A 20,380-nucleotide genomic window follows, 5' to 3' on the forward strand; every position below is an offset into this window, starting at 1 on the left:
GCCTCACATTACGCATTGGTTCAGCAGTCCAGAGACGATGCAGCCTTTGGCTCAGCAGTTTTGCATTCTGCAACGTCTCACTCCGACCCCATCGCCAAGGTAAGGCTTGGGAATCAGCTAATTAGAATCGATATGAGCAAGCACTTGAAGAAGAAAAGACGGTTACTCACCTTTGTAACTGTTGTTCTTCGAGATGTGTTGCTCATATCCATTCCAAACCCGCCCTCCTTCCCCACTATCGGAGTAGCCGACAAGAAGGAACTGAAGGGCTGTTGGGTCGGCAGGAGGTATATATCCAGTGCTATAGTTGTGCCACTCCAGGGGGCGACCCAGCCGTCCCACCGAGTGTTGCTAGGGTAAAAATCTTCCGACGAGCATGCACGTGGCGTGCGCACACCTAATTGGAATGGATATGAGCAACACATCTCGAAGAACAACAGTTACAAAAGTGAGTAACTGTTTTATCTGTTGGGTGGTATATATCTGCTACAGACAGTAAAAAGCAACTGATTATCTTATAAACTACTTTCCTTACACAGCGTGCTTTCATGACAGATATGCTCTTCTGAACAACACAGGCAGCTGAAATAGGCTGCAGTGTGCCTCTCAAAGCTGCAAATTTGAAAGCATTCCAGCTGTGTCATAGATAATGAATGATATTGAAATACAGTTTTGTTTTGTTTTTTTCTTTTCTTTCAAATCTTGAAGAGCCATGCTGGGGTAAAGCAGAAATTGGCACACTCTGCTCTGTTAGGTTATAAAACTCTTCGCAGACCTGACTATAGAAATTTAAGAGGCAGAGCAAGAATGTGGCTATGTACTTTTTCATACATGTAACCAGAATGCTTTTCCAGCTCTCACAGCTGTGCTATGTGCTATCGATGTGAGTGCCTGGAATTAACTGAAAATTTTGTGGGCATGTACGGTATATAAGCAATGAGTCTTTGCTCTGTGAACTTAGTGTTAAAATGCTACTTTCTCCATGGTTTTGTGCCAGAGATTTAATTAAATCTAGAGGCTAAGTTCCCTACCCCTCCATAAGCAAGGCAATTGCCGGGGGCTCCACAAAGCTAAGTTGCTTAGGCTTGGGCTTTAGCCCTATATGACAAGACTCTGGCTTCAGCGTTCTCTCCTGGGCTCCAGCAATCTAACATCCACCACCTGGGACTGAAGCCAAAGCCTGAGCCCCAGTGCCTGGGGCTGAAGCCTTTGGGCTTTGGCTTCAGCCCCGGGCAGCGGATCTCGGGCTTTGGCTTTCTGCCCTGTACCCCAGCGAGTCTAACACCGCCCCTGTCAAACCCATAAAAACAAACTCGTAATCCACAGTTTGAGAACTGCTGATACAGTGTAGAGAGCAGCATAAACAAGTCATTGTCTGTATGAAATCTTAATTTGTCATGACTTTGCTAGTGCTTTCTATATAGCCTGTTGTAAAACTAGCAGATACCTAGATGGCCCACTGGAAGACCTCTGCTTGAGAACCACTGCCCTAATGAATATCTTTATGGTAGCACAAAACTTTTCAGAAGCTATAGTATTTCTGTGAAATACCCTTTTTTATTTATCAGAGGGGTAGCCGTGTTAATCTGGATCTGTAAAAGCAGCAAAGAATACTGTGGCACCTTATAGACTAACAGACGTTTTGGAGCATGAGCTTTCTTGGGTGAATACCCACTTCGTTAGATCCATGTAGTGGAAATTTCCAGGGGCAGGTATATATATATATATATATACAAGCAAGCTAGAGATAATGAGGTTAGTTCAATCAGGGAGCATGAGGCCCTGTTCCAGCAGTTGAGGTGTGAAAACCAAGGGAGGAGAAACTGGTTTTGTAGTTGGCAATCCATTCACAGTCTTTGTTTAATCCTGAGCTGATGGTGTCAAATTTGCAGTTGAACTGAAGCTCAGCAGTTTCTCTTTGAAGTCTGGTCCTGAAATTTTTTTGCTGCAGGATGGCCACCTTAAAGTCTGCCATAGTGTGGCCAGGGAGGCTGAAGTGTTCTCCTACAGGTTTTTGTACATTGCCATTCCTAATATCTGATTTGTGTCCATTTATCCTTTTCCGTAGAGACTGTCCAGTTTGACCGATGTACATAGCAGAGGGGCATTGCTGGCATATGATGGCATATATTACATTGGTGGACGTGTAGGTGAATGAACCGGTGATGGTGTGGCTGATCTGGTTTTGTCCTGTGATGGTGTCGCTGGTGTAGATATGTAGGCAGAGTTGGCATCGAGGTTTGTTACATGGACTGGTTCCTGAGCTAGAGTTACTATGGTGCGGTGTGCAGTTACTGGTGAGAATATGTTTCAGGTTGGCAGGTTGTCTATGGGCGAGGACTGGCCTGCCACCCAAGGCCTTTGAAAGTGTGGGATCGTTGTCCAGGATGGGTTGTAGATCCCTGATGATGCATTGGAGGGGGTTTAGCTGGGGACTGTATGTGATGGCCAGTGGAGTCCTGTTGGTTTCTTTCTTGGATTTGTCTTGCAGTAGGAGGCTTCTGGGTACACATCTGGCTCTGTTGATCTGTTTCCTTTATCCTCGTGCGGGTATTGTAGTTTTGAGAATGCTTGGTGGAGATTTTGTAGGTGTTGGTCTCTGTCTGAGGGGTTAGAGCAGATGCGGTTGTACCTCAGTGCTTGGCTGTAGACAATGGATCGTGTGATGTGCCCGGGATGGAAGCCGGAGGCATGCAGGTAGGCATAGCGGTCGGTAGGTTTTCGGTATAGGGTGGTGTGAATGTGACCATCACTTATTTGCACTGTGGTGTCTAGGAAGTGGACCTCCCGTGTAGATTGGTCCAGGCTCAGGCTGATGGTGGGGTGGAAGCTGTTGAAATTGTGGTGGAATTTTTCCAGAATTTCCTTTCCATGGGTCCAGATGATGAAGATGTCATCAATGTAGCGTAGGTAGAGAAAGGGCGTGAGTGGACGAGAGCTGAGGAAGCGTTGTTCCAGGTCGGCCATAAAAATATTGGCATATTGTGGGGCCATGTGGGTGCCTGCAGCGGTGCCACTGATCTGGAGATATATACACAACTCACACAACTATTTCAAATTTGATGACAATATATAGTAACTCTAGCTCAGGAACCAATCCATTCAACAAACCTCGATGCCAACTCTGTCCACATATCTACACCAGTGACACCATCACAGGACCTAACCGGATCAGCCACACCATCACCGGTTCATTCACCTGCACGTCCACCAATGTAATATATGCCATCATATGCCAGCAATGCCCCTCTGCTATGTACATCGGTCAAACTGGACAGTCTCTACGGAAAAGGATAAATGGACACAAATCAGATATTAGGAATGGCAATGTACAAAAACCTGTAGGAGAACACTTCAACCTCCCTGGCCATACTATGGCAGACCTTAAGGTGGCCATCCTGCAGCAAAAAAATTTCAGGACCAGACTTCAAAGAGAAACTGCTGAGCTTCAGTTCATCTGCAAATTTGACACCATCAGCTCAGGTTAAACAAAGATTGTGAATGGATTGCCAACTACAAAACCAGTTTCTCCTCCCTCGGTTTTCACACCTCAACTGCTAGAACAGGGCCTCATGCTCCCTGAAATTTCCACTACATGCATCTGATGAAGTGGTTATTCACCCATGAAAGCTCATGCTCCAAAACGTCTGTTAGTCTATAAGGTGCCACAGGGTTCTTTCCTTTTTTATTTATGCAGCAGGTCCTGAGGAAAAAAACATTATTGGTCAATTAGGACCTGATATTCAATGGAAGAAGGGATAGGTCCTAGAACACCATTTTTCTTAAGTTTATCTGCGTGTTTAACGTAGGCACTTTTTTTCAGTGTAATAATTCAGAGTGGAGAAACTGTTTCCCTTCATTAAGGATTAATCTCCTTCTTTCCACCTTCATGATGCAAGATTCTTGAACAAAAATTGAACTCTGTGAGGTCTAGTGGCTGAATCCCAACTTTCTTCAATAAATAGGATTTGGCAGTTCGAAAATACCTTACATTTATCTTTAACCAGAGCATTAAATATTCATTATTTAAAATAATGTCTTTGATCTTCTGAACCGTTCATATTATAATGTACTTTTAGAAACATAGTTAAGAATGTCTATAAATAAAATCAGTGTTCAGAGTTTCATACGTATGAGCCTCGGAATTGTTAAGCCAGTTAACTGCCTATTTTCAATTTGGCATGTTTTTTAAGATTTTGAAATACTGTATAATGGTTGTCTTTAAATCTTGTGTTTTACCTTTTCAGCTAAATAAATTTTCAGTGTTCCATACATTTCCCTATACATATATAGAGACTATTACCTAGATGCTAAACATCTTATTACATACATATTATTGCAACAATAACTGAAAAGTAGTTTTTCATATAATATCGCATATCAGTGTGTACTTCAGCTTTATTCCTGAAAGACGCAGGACCAGAGAGCTGCATGTTGTTTTAAAAGACTGAATATATATTTAATCATAGATAAGAATTAGAGTCTGTCTATATGGTGGGGTAGCGCACTTCACTGGGGTGTGATTATGCACTAGTGGGTTATGAATTAATTGGTCCATGTAGACCCTGCTGGTGAGCTTAAGGACAATGCAGGCGCTCGCCCATTAAGGAGAGAAATGAAATGGGAGACTCATAGATTCACAAATTCCAAGGCCAGAAGGGACCAGCACGGCTATCTAGTCCAACCTACCCCGCAGGTGATAGAATTTCTCCCAGAAGCTGGATAAAAGAATTGGGTTTTCCATTGTCTTAATGAACAGAGAGACTAAGTGTATTGAAGAATGACTTTTTTCTTTTTGATGTGTTAGATTTTGTAATCTACTCCTACAAGTACATGTGCAGAATGAATACATGCTCATTTCAGTAACAAAATATTGATTGACCAATTCACTCAATCCATTGACTTCAGCCAGAACCTCTACAACTCAATGAAAAGTGCAATAATGGGCACCCTCTCTTAAAAATTTGCAGCAAATAAACAAACACAGAAGCACAGCAGATCATTTCCTTAGGCAAAATTTGTGCAAATAGATGGCACTTGTAATGTGTCTGGAAGATCAGCAAACTCAGGGTAGGTTGTACCAGTGAGAGAGCAAATGTCAGGTTCAAGGAACCTCCTTTCAGAATGACTTGCCATCATCCCTGGATTATTTATTATTATTTGCAATATCATAGCTCCCAGTTTTATGGGTCAGGATCCCACTGTGCTGGGCGCTGTACCAACATAGAACAAAAAGACAGTCCAGGGCCCAAGGAATTTACATTCCAAGTATAAGACAAGAAACAACAGACAGATGGGAGAAATACAAGGAAACGATAGGTATGTCTTCACTTTGAGCCGAAGGTCATTTGAAGAGACATACCCATGCTAGCTCTGATTAACTAGGATGCTAAAAATAGAGTGTAGCCTGTTGCAGCATGAGCCGTGGGAGGAGCTAGTTGCCCTAAATATGATCCAATCTGAGAGATTAAACATACTCAGCTGATAGCTGTTTCTGCCATTCACATTGCCGTGGCTGCTGGTTTTGGCTCTCTAGCTCTCTCACAGCTAGCACTGTATTCATCAAGCTGTGATTTATGCCTCCAGCTCAAAGTGTAGACATACCCAAAGGTGGCAGTATTGGTCAGCATGACAGGCTGTGGTCTCAGCACAGCAGCAGCCTAACCATTGTTAAGTTTATAGTGGGCTTCACAAGAGAGGAGAATATGAAGGGGGGATTTGAAGGAGGACAGTGAGTTAGTTTTGACACTGTTTTACTGGGACGCTGTTACCTCAAGTGCCTCAGTTCATATCTGCTGTTGGGATAGGGCATGAGGAAAGTTAAGCTCAGCGGGGTGGTCTCTGAAGTAGACAGAACCAAACCATTAAGGGCTTGTATGTTAAAACTAATAATTAGATATGTTTTCAAAGGTGAAATGGAAGCCAGTGCGGGCTCTGAAGCATATGTGTTACAAGAAATACCACTAAGCAACAGCTGTATTCTGCAATAGCAGAAGCTCTCAAGCATCGAATTAAAGAACATTTCAGTAATTTAACCTAGAGGTTCGCTGTGCATGAATATCTTTTCTTCTCAGGTGAGGTCCTTACTGATATCTCCTTGACAAACAGTCTTGGTAAAATGGACAAAGTATCCTCAAAAATTACCAATTTAGATGAGCAAATTGAACTGACTGAGAAACGTGGACTAGGATTTGTGCACCATATAGAAAAAATGGCAGAGGATTTTAAACTATTTGAAAACGTAATCATGTATCAAGCTGCTTCTTATGACAAAGTCAAGAAACAGTGTATCTCCTTCCTGCCTCCCAGTTGCTACCCCACATAAGAGGTTAATAAGTCTGCTACAGATGCCAACTAAGGAACTTAACATTTCTGTTTAAATGGTGGAGGCCCATGCTTTTAGATCAAGAGGTCCACAGTTCAATTCCTTAAGGTGGACTGACTGTTAAAATAGAAAATCAGATGAAAGATACAGGAAGATTTATCTAAATAATAGAATAGTAGGGTTAGAAGAGACCTCAGGAGGTCATCTAGTCCACTCTCCTGCTCAAAGCAGGACCAACACCAACTAAATCATCCCACCCAGGGTTTTGTCAAGCCAGGCCTTAAAAACCTCTAAGGATGGAGATTCCACCACCTCCCTAGGTAACCCGTTCCAGTGGTTCACCCTCCTAGTGAAATCGTGTTTCCTAATATCCAGTCTAGACCTCCCCCACTGCAACTTGAGACCATAGGTTCTTGTTCTATCATCTTCCACCACTGAGAACAGCGTAGCTCCATCCTCTTTGATGACATAATTTTGCCTACTTATTACTGATCATGATTTTAGAAGGTGAAAGAAACCAGCTTGAGTCTCTGATCCTACACCATGTTTGCAAGGCTGGCTATTAAAAAAATCTTTTTTTAAATTTGTAAATTGAGCAAATCCAATGTGAGATTAATGAGATGCAATCAATATGGATGATCATGATGTTATTTTTAGTTACTTTTCATAATAGGAGTATCCTTAGGTAGTTCAGGCAATTATGACTCCAGAATCCTTATATCAAAGACTGCTGTAATGTAAAGCACATAATCCTTGTGAAGTGATTAAGTGCTGTCTCTTAGGAATAGAATAAAGCTTTAGGTAGTTAAATTGCAGTTTGTGTTCCTTAATAGATTTTATGAGATCTGCTATATTTATGAGCAAAGATTTAGCATCCTGGCAGTGTAGCAAAAAATATAATAAAGTGAGTTAGCCATAATATACTTCATTTTAAAAGGAAAGATGATAGAATTATTATTCAATATGAAAGTCTGTGTGAGTTGGTTGTCATGATTGCTGTAGAGCAGTTTTATGTGGAAATAGATACCTGTTTCTGTGTTAAGTATAAGAGCAGTAGCTGTGTTAGGATATGTCTACACTACCTTCCGGATCGTGTAGACACGATAAAATCGATCCCTGATCGCTCTGCCTCGACTTCGGAGCTCCACCGTGGCACGGGGGAGTGGCAGTGGTTGACTCGCCGCCATCCTCACGGCCGGGTAAATTGACCTAAGATTCGCCGACTTCAGCTACACTATTCGCGACTCCCCCCCAGCGTAGACCTAGCCTTAGTCTGGATCTGTAAAAAAAAAAGCAACAGAGAGTCCTGTGACACCTTATAGACTAGCAGATGTATTGGAGCATAAGCTTTCATGGTGCATCCAACGAAGTGGGTATTCACCCACAAAAGCTTATGCTCCAATACATCTGCTAGTCTGTAAGGTGCCACAGGACTATCTGTTGCTTGTTTCTGTGTTGTTTTTCTGCTGTTCAGTAAATATTAAGTCAAATGATCTTTTAGTAATTCGTTTTCGTAGTGCATGAACATCTCTGTTTCTGTAGCACTATCAACAAATTAAAAGGAAACACCGTGTGCTTTTAAGTATTTATACAGTTTAAAAAAAAAAGTGCTTTGTTGACGCACTTTAATATTCCCAGCTTTTGGCCTTTGTATGAAAATTCAGACTTTGATAGTGTCAACAAATTTCCTTTCAAAACCATAATAAAAGTCACCAGATCTATGTTTTTGTTCTTATCAGACCGCTTTCTCATTCTGTTCTCCCCCCCCCCCCCCCAACACTGCCTTTTGTGATGGAACTGCACTCATTTCCTTCCCTGTTTGGATGTGAATGGAACCTGAAGCTGATGAATCTTTAGATCACAGTACAAAGCCACATATTTCCCCAGGCTACTGAGGGGAGGGTATAACAGGTGGGCTTAATTTGCCATTTGGGGGTGGTTATTTTAGGAAGGATGAGATATGTTAGCTTTATTCTTGTTTATATGAATAAGTCTTAAACATATGTCAAATCCATTTATAGCCATGTGTAGGAGCTGTATAAATCAAGATACATTAAAAGCAATTTCAAACAGCGGGAGAATATGGCACAAGGACAATCAATACAGTCATACCTGAGAAGATGAACAGCAGTAATCAGCTCAGCTCATCTTCAAAGCCTGGCACAAACATTAACTAATTAATCCTCCCAACACCTCAATAACAAAACAACAACCACCACCACCCAACCCCCAAACAGATAAAATAACTAGAATAGAACCTCAGAGTTACAAACTGATTGGTCAACCACACACTTAATTTGGAACAGGAAGTACACAATCAGGCAGCAACACACACACACACACTCCAGTACATTTTTTTGCACTCATTGTTACTAAATGGGGACACGTAAAAAGGTTCAGAGTCAGAAACTCGCTAAGAAATGAAGACAGTTTCAGCAGAAAATACTAATTGTAATTACAGACTATTTACTAAGATGGCTCCAAAAATTAAATCTAGGAGACATGATTTTGGACTTTCCTTCATATTATTCCCCCAAAGGGCCTTTTCCAATCTTAGATTTTTTCCTAATCTGTCTTCCAAAATCTTAATCTGCACAAACCAGGTATGCAAATTGAAACTTTAAATATTGACCTTTCCATATTTCTTAGTAAAACTTAAACAATGAAATCCACTAATCTGTCTCCCCACCATATATCACTGATGTTGTAGGAGTCAATTATCCAGTCTTTGTCCCTGTCCCCTCCCACCCTACCTCCTATTACAATACAATCACTTACAAGAGCACTGAAAACACAAGCACAAATTGTATATGGTTGCACTATCTAGTGTAGTAAGTACTGAGCCCTGGTGTAAGTGAAAACAACTCTCATTGATAGTCCCCAGAGAATTCCAAATAAATGTTAATATTGTTTCTGCTACCTCTGAGTCTGAATCTTTACTGGATTATACTAGTTATATATCAGTGTAACCCCACTGAAGTTGAGTAACATTGGTACAAAAGTGGTGTAGCAGAGGTGGAGACTCAGGCTCACTGAATGCCAAATGCAAGTGAAAGTATTTAGTCAATTACACTTGTTTTCTGATGAAATTACACCAGATACTTAACTTTTGTGTATAATGGTCTCTCTCATCACCTCAACTGTGCATCTCCACATCTGACTTCTTACTGTCTGTCCAGGCCTGCATCTCTTCCTGTTTTTCCAATAGCTCCTCATGGAAGACCTAGCCCTTAATCTTAATATGGCAAAAACTGAGCCCATTTTTCCTTCTAAAACTTTTCCCTTACTTCCTTTCAGCTCTCACCTTTGCCAATTTAATCATGCTTCCTGGCACTCAAGCTTGCACCCTTGGCGTTATCTTTGACTTCTCCTGAGCCTTTTCTCCTCACAACCAAGCTTTTGCCAAATCTTGTCGCTGCTGCTGCTTTTTAGACCATGAGCAAAAATTTTCTTGGTTAGGATTGGTGTTTTGCATGTGTTTGTACAACAGTAGCGGTAACATTTCTAAAACACACTCCATGTTCTTTCCACTGCCAAAACTCTGGATCCTCATTGTTCTTTTTTGATTGGATTACTGTAATCTCCATCCATAAAGCATCCCTTAGTCTCACCTCTATTCCTTCTTCAGTCAACATTCAGCAGCTAAAACAGTCATTTTGTCCGAACACTTAAACCATGCCATCTCTCCTCAAGTCCCTTCACTGAATCCTTCTTTTTTTCATTTTGAAAGCAGAGCACAAGGAGTTCTTTTCCTTTGTTTGTTTTTAAATATTCCTTTCAGTTCTGTGTCACTGGTTCAAATCCAGCCCAAGTCAGTATTTAGATAATAGGCTCTTTGGTGAGCCTAATTAGAGACCTGTTAAAAACCTAACACAATTTTGGGCACTCTCAAAGAAAATGTAAATATAATAATAGGAATCACTTTTGGTTACTATTTTCTCTTTGCTCAGTGCTCAATGTCAAATGTGCTTGTGGTTTCTATCCAATTTTTAGAGGACAAATATTTTATATATATATATATTAAAAGAATTTCAGTCTCAGCAGAAATGCCAAGAACTGAACAGAGATTGAACTAGCCTTTTTGCCCCCTTCAAATTAGTGAGTTAAAGTCAGGGTTGAAGTGCTTTGTAGGGTAGTTTGGATAAGCCTCTGCCTGTGTCATACCTGCTTTGTAGAAAGAGGTTTAGTCTCCAAGTCTATCAATTTGGCACTTTTTATGAGGGCAAAATATTAAAATAGAAGACAGGAATAAAGCCCGAAAAAAGCACAGCTATCTGAGAATGTGTTTTCTTGTCTGTTCCTATTGTTGGAAGCTTCTACAGCTTTTTTGGTCTTTACGCCTTAAAGGTGAATTATGAAAGTCAGCAGGTGTTTTTATTTATCATCTGCTCAATGATCACAAAGCATCTTGAATTAATATTATACATTTTGTTTGCCCTTCTTATTCAAAAGTCATTTGCAGAGCATGCCTACAGAAGTAACTCAAGGCAAACTTGTGCTCTAATTTCTTGTCTGATGCTTTTGACCAATGGCCCAGAAATGAGATTTGACTCTGCTGTTGTTTCCCGTTATTGTAGACTGGCATCCATTATGGTTTGGCGTATCCATGGAAAAGTTGTTTTTACAATAATGACCACTTGGGAAGTGCTTACAGTCAGGAAGTATTAGGAAAGTTGGGTTCAGTTAAATGCCTTTGTCTTAATGTCCGTAGTAGTTTGTTTAGTATATATATCCATTACAGCTCAAAAATGGGACACAAATATAAACACCAGTGAGAGAAGAGAAAATAAAGATTGAATTTCAAATGTTTTCCCAGGAATAGGGAATGAATGCTAAAGAATTTGATTTGAAAAAGAGCACCATTTATGAGAATTCTGAGAACCAATATTCTACTACATTTGCCGTCGTTTTAATGATAAGTGGATGGGGGCTGTGGGTCTTCTGTCTTTTTTAATCATTCGGGTATTTGAAATCCACTAATGGAAAACCCAGAGGTTTGCTAGCTGTTCTGTGAATTACTGTGCTGTTTTTTGAATTCTCATATAGTCTATGAATCACTGTACTGCAACATGTCAAAGGTTCTGTAAATTATTGTCTCTTCCAAATTAACACACTCAGGCAGGGGCTTGGTAGCATAGATGCTGTATTAATGATTTTAGCTCATGTAATTTATTGGTCCTAATTTTAGAAAGGGAATTAGACCATTTTTCAGAGAATATTGTGGCTGAGAAGAGTCTTCAAAATATATTCTTTTGATGCTCTTAAATTACATGTAAACCACGTTCCTTGGTTTTGAACAGGAGCAAAGCAGATGAAAGTGGCAGCAATTTCAGTCTCATACAATAGACTCGTAGGTCATAAGTATTTACATTTAACACTATGCACAGTGATTCTCTCTGCCTCATGTATTTCTTAAGAAGGTTGTCATCATCTGATTTTGTCACTGTTTTTCTTAAAAACAGCTGCTTTGTATTTGATAACCCTCCAAAGAAGAATGCAAACTGAGTTTGTGGCTGCTAAAATATTGCTAAAATGCAGGCAGTCTTACTGCATTACATTCTGTGGTTGGTTGCACAGTATTTTTCATAACTCTCTGCGTTGCTCTTTTCTGTACATGGCAATATGTGTACATAGAAGATCTTATTATAATCTCAGCACTCAAATCTTTCAAATGCTTTACTATATCTACCAGATTACTTCCTAAAGAAGAGCTCCAGTTAACTCCTTCTGTGCCATTGCTGTAGAGTATCTTTTGTAGGCAGATCTCTTATTTTAAATGATTTAGTGAGGAAATGGGATATTGAGTGCTTCCTTGTGTAAGTGGTAGATGTCACAGACTGATGCTAAACTATTCTATTATAAGGAGTTTTTCTCATTTCTTACAGTACAGCTGTGTGAGAGGCAAAGAAAGTTTCTCTTCACCAACCATAACATTCACAAAGTCTTGTTCAGTTGATGTTTCAAGTGGTGGACAGCTAAATTAATAATCTACCTCTACATAACCATAAAGAACCTTCCATTACAAGGGTATTTTTGATTCCTTTGTGGATAAAGTTGAGTGGATTTGTGCTAGAAAGACTTTTATCGTACTTTTTCAGGCTAGAAGATTTCAGCCTTTCCTTTCAGATGTGGCTTTTGGTACAATGAGCAGCAGCTTTGTGACTGCATGATTAGAATATTGCTGTGTATCCTAAAAAGGGCTATTCCATAAATCAACCAAGAAAATAAAGCTTATTTAGAATATAGCTGCCAATTTATTAAGTGATGTTACTCGCTTTGAGTGCATACCACTGGTACTCTGGGATCTGCACTGTCTGTTTGATGGGTTGTTGATGGAATTTAAGGTGTTGGTTTTGACCTATAAAATCCTAAGTGCCCGGGGACCTGCCTGTTGAGCCATCCAGTTTCTTCCATTGCAATATTGCAGAAGTTGTGGTAAGATGGATTTGATTTAAATCAAATTGATTTAAATCATGATTTAAATCACTAGTCAGAAGACTTGATTTAATCATGGATTTCTATACAGAAGTGCATTCTTGTTGGTTGTTGTAACCTTAATGCATATTCTTCACAACTCAGAGATAGATGTAGGTTTCATTTTTAGAAGGTACACACTATACATTTTTAAAGTGATTTATTTTGAAAACTTTTCAGATTAGTTTTATAGCTATATCAGAAAATGAATGAAAGGTAATTGAAGCAGATATTTATGAAGTCATTGGGAGGTGAACTATCTCCAGTTCAACAGGTTAATCTTTAATATTTGGAGGATTTTCTTGCCATGCTGTATTAGGAGAACATCACCTAATATTTAACTAAAACAACATTATGTATTCTGGATTTTTTTCTTCAACAGCAAACATATAATAGTTTAACAAAACAAGCATGTGAATTTTTGAATTTATTCAAACATTCAAGTTTTTTAAAATTGTTTTAAATAGTTAAATGAAATATATATTTTTAAAAACCAAAAATTAAATTGACTGTCAGCCAGGTCAACATGAGAAACTTAAAATATTGGCTTCTGCAGCTAATTCAGTTGTCTTCACCTTCATTTTCCTGTTTGTTCATAATCTGGAAAAGAAAAACAAGCTTTCCTGCTTTTTCAGTTCCCAAACAATTTCTCAATTTGGAATGAATTAGTCCAAAGGAAGAAAATATTCTTTCTACGCCAGCAGAAGATGCTACTGCTGTTAAAATTATTCCTTCAACAGTCTCTGAATCAAAGTGCTTAAGTGACTTCCACCAGTTCACTGGTGTGACTTTCTTTAAAATATCATCAGCAAACATATATTTCTTGAATGGGTCACTCTTAGCTCTGAAGTTTATTATAGTTGGCATTATGGAGGGATGATTGCTGGATGGCTATGTCATAGCCAACTCCTCTTCTCCAGCAGTTAACGTTTGACCCTGATACTGAATAATTGCAAAAAAATGAGCTGGAGATAGTGCTTGTCCCATTCATTTTTTTTAATGCTTGTAATTTAACTCTGTCATTTCATATTTCTCTTTTTAAGATCTTACTCAGTTCCTTCCAAATTTCAGTAGCGTCAGCAATAAAACAGCTATTCCCTGCATTTTGTTCAAGGCTATAGAAATAGGCTTCAGGGTGCTCAGCATGTTTTCAACATTTCTCTTAAGTCCAATGTTGAGAACTTTGGCTGTGACAGTGCTATTTTTTCACAATTTTGTTCACAAACTGTCATCAGATTAGGCCAGTTCTTGATACAGTGCTCAAAAGAGCCCACTACTGAGTTCCATAGCATGTCTTGTGGGAGAGTTAGCTTGGTTCCTTCCACTTTTTTCAGAGCAGCTGGTGCAAAGTGGTTGTTAGGGAAGTATTTTGCGATTTCAACAACATTTGCCTTTATTTCTGGAACACTGAAGTCTTTGGGTAGGAGATGCATCAAATGAGCGCTGCAACCGTATGTTATTAGCTTGGGACTCTCTTCTAAATTTCTTCTCATCTTGGATACATTTACAGAATTGTGGGTGACCAAGCTGCGTACTAGACATTTGCATTTTTTCCCCAGTTTCTTATAGCTTTTACTGCTGCTGCTTGTAAGTATTCTTCTGTGTGTGCATTTCCTAATGTACCAATTTATTTCTGTAAGGAAGACATTCCCTTCTGTCACACAAGCACATACAACAGGATCATTGTGGACATTGCTCCACCCATCAAGACTTAGGTTATCAATTTTACCCTCTAGACCTTTTGAACACTGATCAATTTCTTTTTCATACACTTGATCCAGCCATATGCCTGCGACATCTGCTCCGTTGGGTGGACTGTATCCTGGTCTTAATGACTGAACCATGTTAATGAAGTGTGGGTTCTCAATCATACAGAAAGGAGAGTTTGTTGCATAAACACGGGCAATTTTTTCATCAATTACCTCTTTTGCAGTACTTTTGAAAATGCCAACCCTAGTGGTTTTGTTTTTGTTTTTGCTTTGTTTTTGTTTTAAGTCAAGAAAATAATTTATCCCAAACTTAGATCAGTTTTGAAAACAATGAAGTTCAGAGATTCAAGATCCGCTCTCTGTGTAGCTTGTCTTGGAAAGCCATATCTCCTTCTTCCTTCTCTCCCTGCTGCAGCTGTGTCACTGATAACAATCACTGTATCCAAAGTCCTAAGATTTTGGAAGCAGTCCTGCGTGTTACAGCTCCCAGTCACTGGGTATGATGAGATGATACAGCAGAGTGAATGGTGTAGAAGCTTTTTCTGGTTGCAGATGTATTGCCTATCAAAAATAGCTTGCATTCCTAAACTGTCATAGAAATAAGATGATTTCCCATTCAGGTACCTGCATGGTATGAAGAAAGCCAAACCGGGATCAAACAGTTGATTGGATTCCTTAGTCCAGTTGATCAAAGAAAGACTCTGAAAATCTTTAGAAGTCCTGCAGTTAGCTACAGTTAAAAGAAAGTGTAAATACAGATGATCTTTAGAAAGATGAGTGCTCTGTGAGCTGCCTGGGTGATTTTAACTTGAGCAAATAATTTTTTCTAAGTGGCCTGCCTATTGTTGGCTATGGCGCTGGAATGTGTTAACAGTGAAAACGGTGAGGGACTAAAAGTTGAAAGCCTCATGAAGATGGGAACATGTTGTTCAGTTGCCTCAAAGAATACCAGGAAAATCAAGAATTAATTTTTTTTTTTAAATGGCAAGGGAAAATTGTGTTATTGCACAATGCAAGATGAAGCTCCATCTGGAGTACTTCATTCAGTTTTGGGCACACTGATTGCATTGGGGTGTAGGTGCATTCTAGGATGAACCACTAAGTTTATTGAAGATCCAGAGGTCTTAGCAATGATGAGGATGAAGAACTTAGGTTCTCAGGCTGTGTGCACCAACCATGATGTTGATGTTCTGCATAGCTGCTTGTTACAATGGAGACACATCCACACTTGAAATAAGAGGAGTTCTTGTCATGCTGAAAAGTTTGATTTGTACGTGCATATTGTGATGGCAGTTTGGGATTTGAAGTGCAGGGTACCATATTAAAAGGAAATTTAGGCTAGGACAGCAATGCTAATAACTCTGCTCTTACAAAATGTGTTATGGCCTCATCCAAGGAACTCGTATATTCAGTATAAATAAGTTTAAATACTTCCAAAACTTTACGCTTTATCTCCTCAACATCCTGTCCCCTCAAATTCCTACGTTTATTTGCCCATTTATTACCAAACATATTTGGAGATTCTTTAAGCCGTTTGCCACAGAAATCATATGTCAAGTTCAAGATATTGCCTATATGGAGGAAATAACTACTGGAAAAATCTACTGTCAAGGTGTAACAGGGTGCTGGCTTAAGAGGCACTGAACCTGATAGCTCAGTAACTGCTGGCATAGCTCCCATCAAGGGGAACTGGCTGGAGCTGGCAGGGTGTAGCTCATTAAAGGAGCCTGAGAGCAATCACTTGGGAGTCTGCTGAGAGGATGGCCTATAAAGCTAGCAGGAAGGAAGTAGGTGGGGGGAACAGGGAAGTGAGGGCTTGTTGCTCCTAGCTGTTGTAAGAGCAAACTCTTCCCTAAGGGGCTACTTGACTGGTATTGAATTGTATATAGCTGTATATATGTGGTGATGGGAAAATACTGGGAAATAAAAGGGCACTGGTGTGTGAAAGCGTGGTCTCCAGAGACTTTGTACTGCGAGCAACGAAGCGCACGTCTACACAAGGATGCATGGTAATGGTACAACCTTCAGTTCCTAGTAATTCAGTTCCTAGTAATTCACGAGGAGTTCAAGTCTGACCATTCATACAATCAGGCTCGCAAATTCAATGTTTCAAATTGTATATTATTTTTCCAGGTTTCTGTGAGTTCATTAGTCATTATAGAATCTGAACATGTCATATACTTCAGTATGTTCTTTAGCTACATGTTCCATTAAAGTTATCTACATCTAACCTCAGGAAATAGTATTTTCAAAGAAAACCCTTTCCATTTATAAAATCTTATTGTTCCCATTGCTTCTGTCTTCTAAATCATTTAGGAGCCCATGTTCTTTCTCCACCATGTTAACTATTTATTAGTGTGAATAGATGTCAGTAGTTTGCAATAGCAGAAGAAAAAGATTTTGCTTTAATAAAATACTTTAGAACACAGGAAAGAGGTCTGGATTTATCTTGCTGATGTTTAAGCTCCTCACTTGCATTTTGAGGGCTTTTTTAAAAAATGAAACTCAGAACAAATAGAATTGTCCTAACTGTTTTCTTGAGTTTGAGTTTCTCTTATCTCTGTGTATGTGTTAATTTTTACCATTCTAGCTCTGTTTTTTAGCTTCTCAGGTGGGAAAAATGTGAAGGTGGTAGACAATCCTTTTATAAAAGCAGCAAAGAATCCTGTGGCGCCTTATAGACTAACAGACATTTTGGAGCATGAGCTTTCGTGGGTGAAAACCCACTTCGTCGGATGCATCCATCGAAGTGGGTATTCACCCACGAAAGCTCATGCTCCAAAACGTCTGTTAGTCTATAAGGTGCCACAGGATTCTTTGCTGCTTTTACAGATCCAGACTAACACAGCTACCCCTCTGATACTTGAATCCTTTTATAATTGACATATAGACAGCTAAAAGAGAGAGACAGAGAAATAAGTATATAACTCTTTCTTGACATGTTACGTTTTTGATTGTATGTTTGGCATTAAAGCCTGATTTTTCTCTTGCTGCTCAGCTCCCCTCCTCTCTCATTCTGGGATGTGTACATGGTCTTAGCACTATTGATTTATACACTGTCAACATGAGATGAATTCCTTTTTTAGTTTGCAGTAATTTGGACTTCAACTAAGCTTCATTCTTTGATATATTTTATGCAAACATCTGCTTCTCAATATGGATAAAGCATGAACATTTTATAGCATGAAATAATCATGCACTATGAAAAAAGCAAGTGTGCTGTTTCATTGGACCTTCATGTCTGCAGTACATCTAGCTGGATGTGCTGTTAAGGCATTGTTTGCCATGATTCCCCAAAGGACCAGGATTAATACACTAATAAATGCAATTGTTGGCAATTAGGAAGTCATGTATTACAAACTTAGATTGTCATATACAATCCTAATAAAAGTTCAGCCCAAACACTTTGCATTTTGAAAGCAACATTGCATATAAAACAGGGCAAAATATGTTCCAATGTATCAAAACTTTGTATTATTTTAAATGCAGCTATTGAAAGACAGGAAATATCATCAATAGATCATTTGTTTTCCAGCACAATCCTGAGTTCCTTACACATGCAAAATTTCCATTGACTTGATGAGAGTTTTTGGGTGCACAAGGAAAACAGGAACATTCCTTAGCATGATATTTAAGCAATAAGACATATGAGAGTCTGGTGGTGGTGATTACTCGCACATCTCTAGGCGCACCCATTGTATCCACGTGATACGTTAATTGATGATTCCTTGCAATTTGATGTTTGAGTGTGTCTAGAAAATAGATATTAAGAGAAACTAGTATAAGCTATGAGGGAAAGATATCTTTTTGGTGAAAGTGCTAATTAAAGATGCAAAGTGAGCAATGTGAAACTCAGCCATCAAGAAGAATTCAGTACCTTCAGTTTGTCACTGTATTTGTTCAACTAGTCACTTAACATTTGGAGTGGTGCTATTGCTATTTATATAGTTCACTGAAAGAACATGTACAGAATGTCATTTAAAAAAAAAAAGAAAACACATTCTAAATGGTATTCAGATTATAATGACGTCAGTTGGAGATGAAGGTTCTGAGCGCATCACAAGATTGGGCCAAGTGTCATGTATTTGCACCTTTTTACTTAATCTAGGATATCTACTCAATTGGTTCAGCTTCTTGTAATGTATTTTACAAAGTAAAATTGTTGGGGGGGGTAAATTTACAGCATTTGATATAAATTGTGCTTTGTACTGAATACTGTTTTCTCGTCAGAATATACAAAAATTCAGGCTTTGTTCTTATATTTCTCAGTAACCATATGGGCATTGTGGATTATGTTTAGCATTCTGACCTTATGCTGAGTGGTATAAGGAAATGATGTCCTATGTATAGAAGAATATACTGACCACATTTTTAGTCAAATTTTGCATTTGAGTTTTATTGTCTGTTAAATTTAACAATAAGTGTTTGTTTACAGTGAATAATTTTGTATTATGTCAGTTCTTAGACTCTGGTTCAACTTTGAAAAGATATTATGTAGTGATAATAAGAGATGAACTACCTATGTGTATTCAGAGTCAATGATACAACTATAAGTGTTTTACTGCTGCTGTTACTGCTGTTAGCCCAGTAGAACCAACACAACAGTGAGTAAGTTAGAGTTCTCAGCAGAGACACTCAACATCTTAAAAGATCAGGCCTTGAGTGCTAGTCTTACGGAGATATGCCTATCTCATAGAACTGGAAGGGACCCTGAAAGGTCATTGAGTTCAGCCCCCTGCCTTCACTAGCAGGACCAAGTACTGATTTTGTTCCAGAACCCTAAATTGCCCCCGCAAGGATTGAACTCACAACCCTGGGTTTAGCAAGCCAATGCTCAAATGTGAGTGCTTCAACCTAGGATCTTTTAAAGGGGTACTATTAGCACAATGGAGCTATAACAGTTTACATCTGCTAAGGATATTTTATTTTTTACCTGAGATTATTGGAAATATTTCCTATTTTATTCTAAGGCAAACTTGTTTTGGGCTGGATTTGAACATCCCCCTGTACTGCATGCAACTTAGTTATTGCAACTTTGTGCTGGTATGCGAGATGGAAAATGATACTAACCAGGATCACAGGAGAAATTGCTTCATTTATTTTCATTGTTCAAGTTGACAGTAGTGAAAAAAGTAAAAGAAATAGGACAAGTGATAGAAAACAAACCAACAGAGTTTCAAATTATTTGTTTCATTAATTTTAGGTATTAATAATAACAGAGATAGGGATTCTTTTTATTTTAATCGTCAGTGTTCTTTTACATACATTTCTTAATTGGTGAGTGACACAGTATTATAACTTTAAAGTTATACTGTCCTAAATAGTTGTCTAGTTTCAGATGCCAAAAGATTGATGCTAACATTGGTGTGTATTTGGTGGTTATGTTTCTTAAATTTGTCCACTCTTTAATATTGTCAGAAGTAACTTTAACATATATTTATTGTGATATATGATGATTGTATTTAAGAGTAAATATGTAGTGTTTCAATCTTAGCATTTTTTTAGCTGGTTTAATTTTATTTGCCAAAAGAAAAACTTTGTGTAAAAGTAATGTCTCTTTACCTTTGTTGTTAGTTGTTGATTTATGGTACTTTGTCTTACTTAGTATTTTGTATAGACTTTGATTCTTACACCTAAAATTCATTTTTTTTAAAAAATAATACAAATAGTGGTATTAAAAGAGACTTAATATTATACTTTTTACTTGGGCATTTACAATTTTTTATCTTGGAAATTTAATGATGAGGTTATGGTGGGACATTTCGGAGAGTGCCAATTCAGGACAAATTGCTTAAAGCAGGGCAGTTACAGCCCAAGGTTTTTCCATCTCTAAGGCAAACCAAACCAGCCAAACAGAAAGGACTTTGGTTTT

The 20,380-nt window shown here is 38.7% G+C and overlaps 1 protein-coding gene and 1 long non-coding RNA gene across 20 annotated transcripts in view; both read left to right on the forward strand.

Annotated features, from left to right (window-relative positions):
- The window catches only part of CAMK2D (calcium/calmodulin dependent protein kinase II delta), a 289,432-nt gene that overhangs the window by 75,981 nt on the left and 193,071 nt on the right, over nucleotides 1-20,380 (forward strand). The gene's annotated exons all lie outside the window — the stretch shown is intronic.
- On the forward strand, nucleotides 10,496-14,681 carry LOC115652399. Its single transcript, XR_004000637.1, has 3 exons — nucleotides 10,496-10,506; nucleotides 12,753-12,760; nucleotides 14,581-14,681. It is a non-coding gene; the product is annotated as an uncharacterized LOC115652399 (long non-coding RNA).

Source organism: Gopherus evgoodei, chromosome 5 (genome assembly GCF_007399415.2).
Source record: "Gopherus evgoodei ecotype Sinaloan lineage chromosome 5, rGopEvg1_v1.p, whole genome shotgun sequence".
In the NCBI taxonomy this organism is placed as follows: Eukaryota; Metazoa; Chordata; order Testudines; family Testudinidae; genus Gopherus; species Gopherus evgoodei.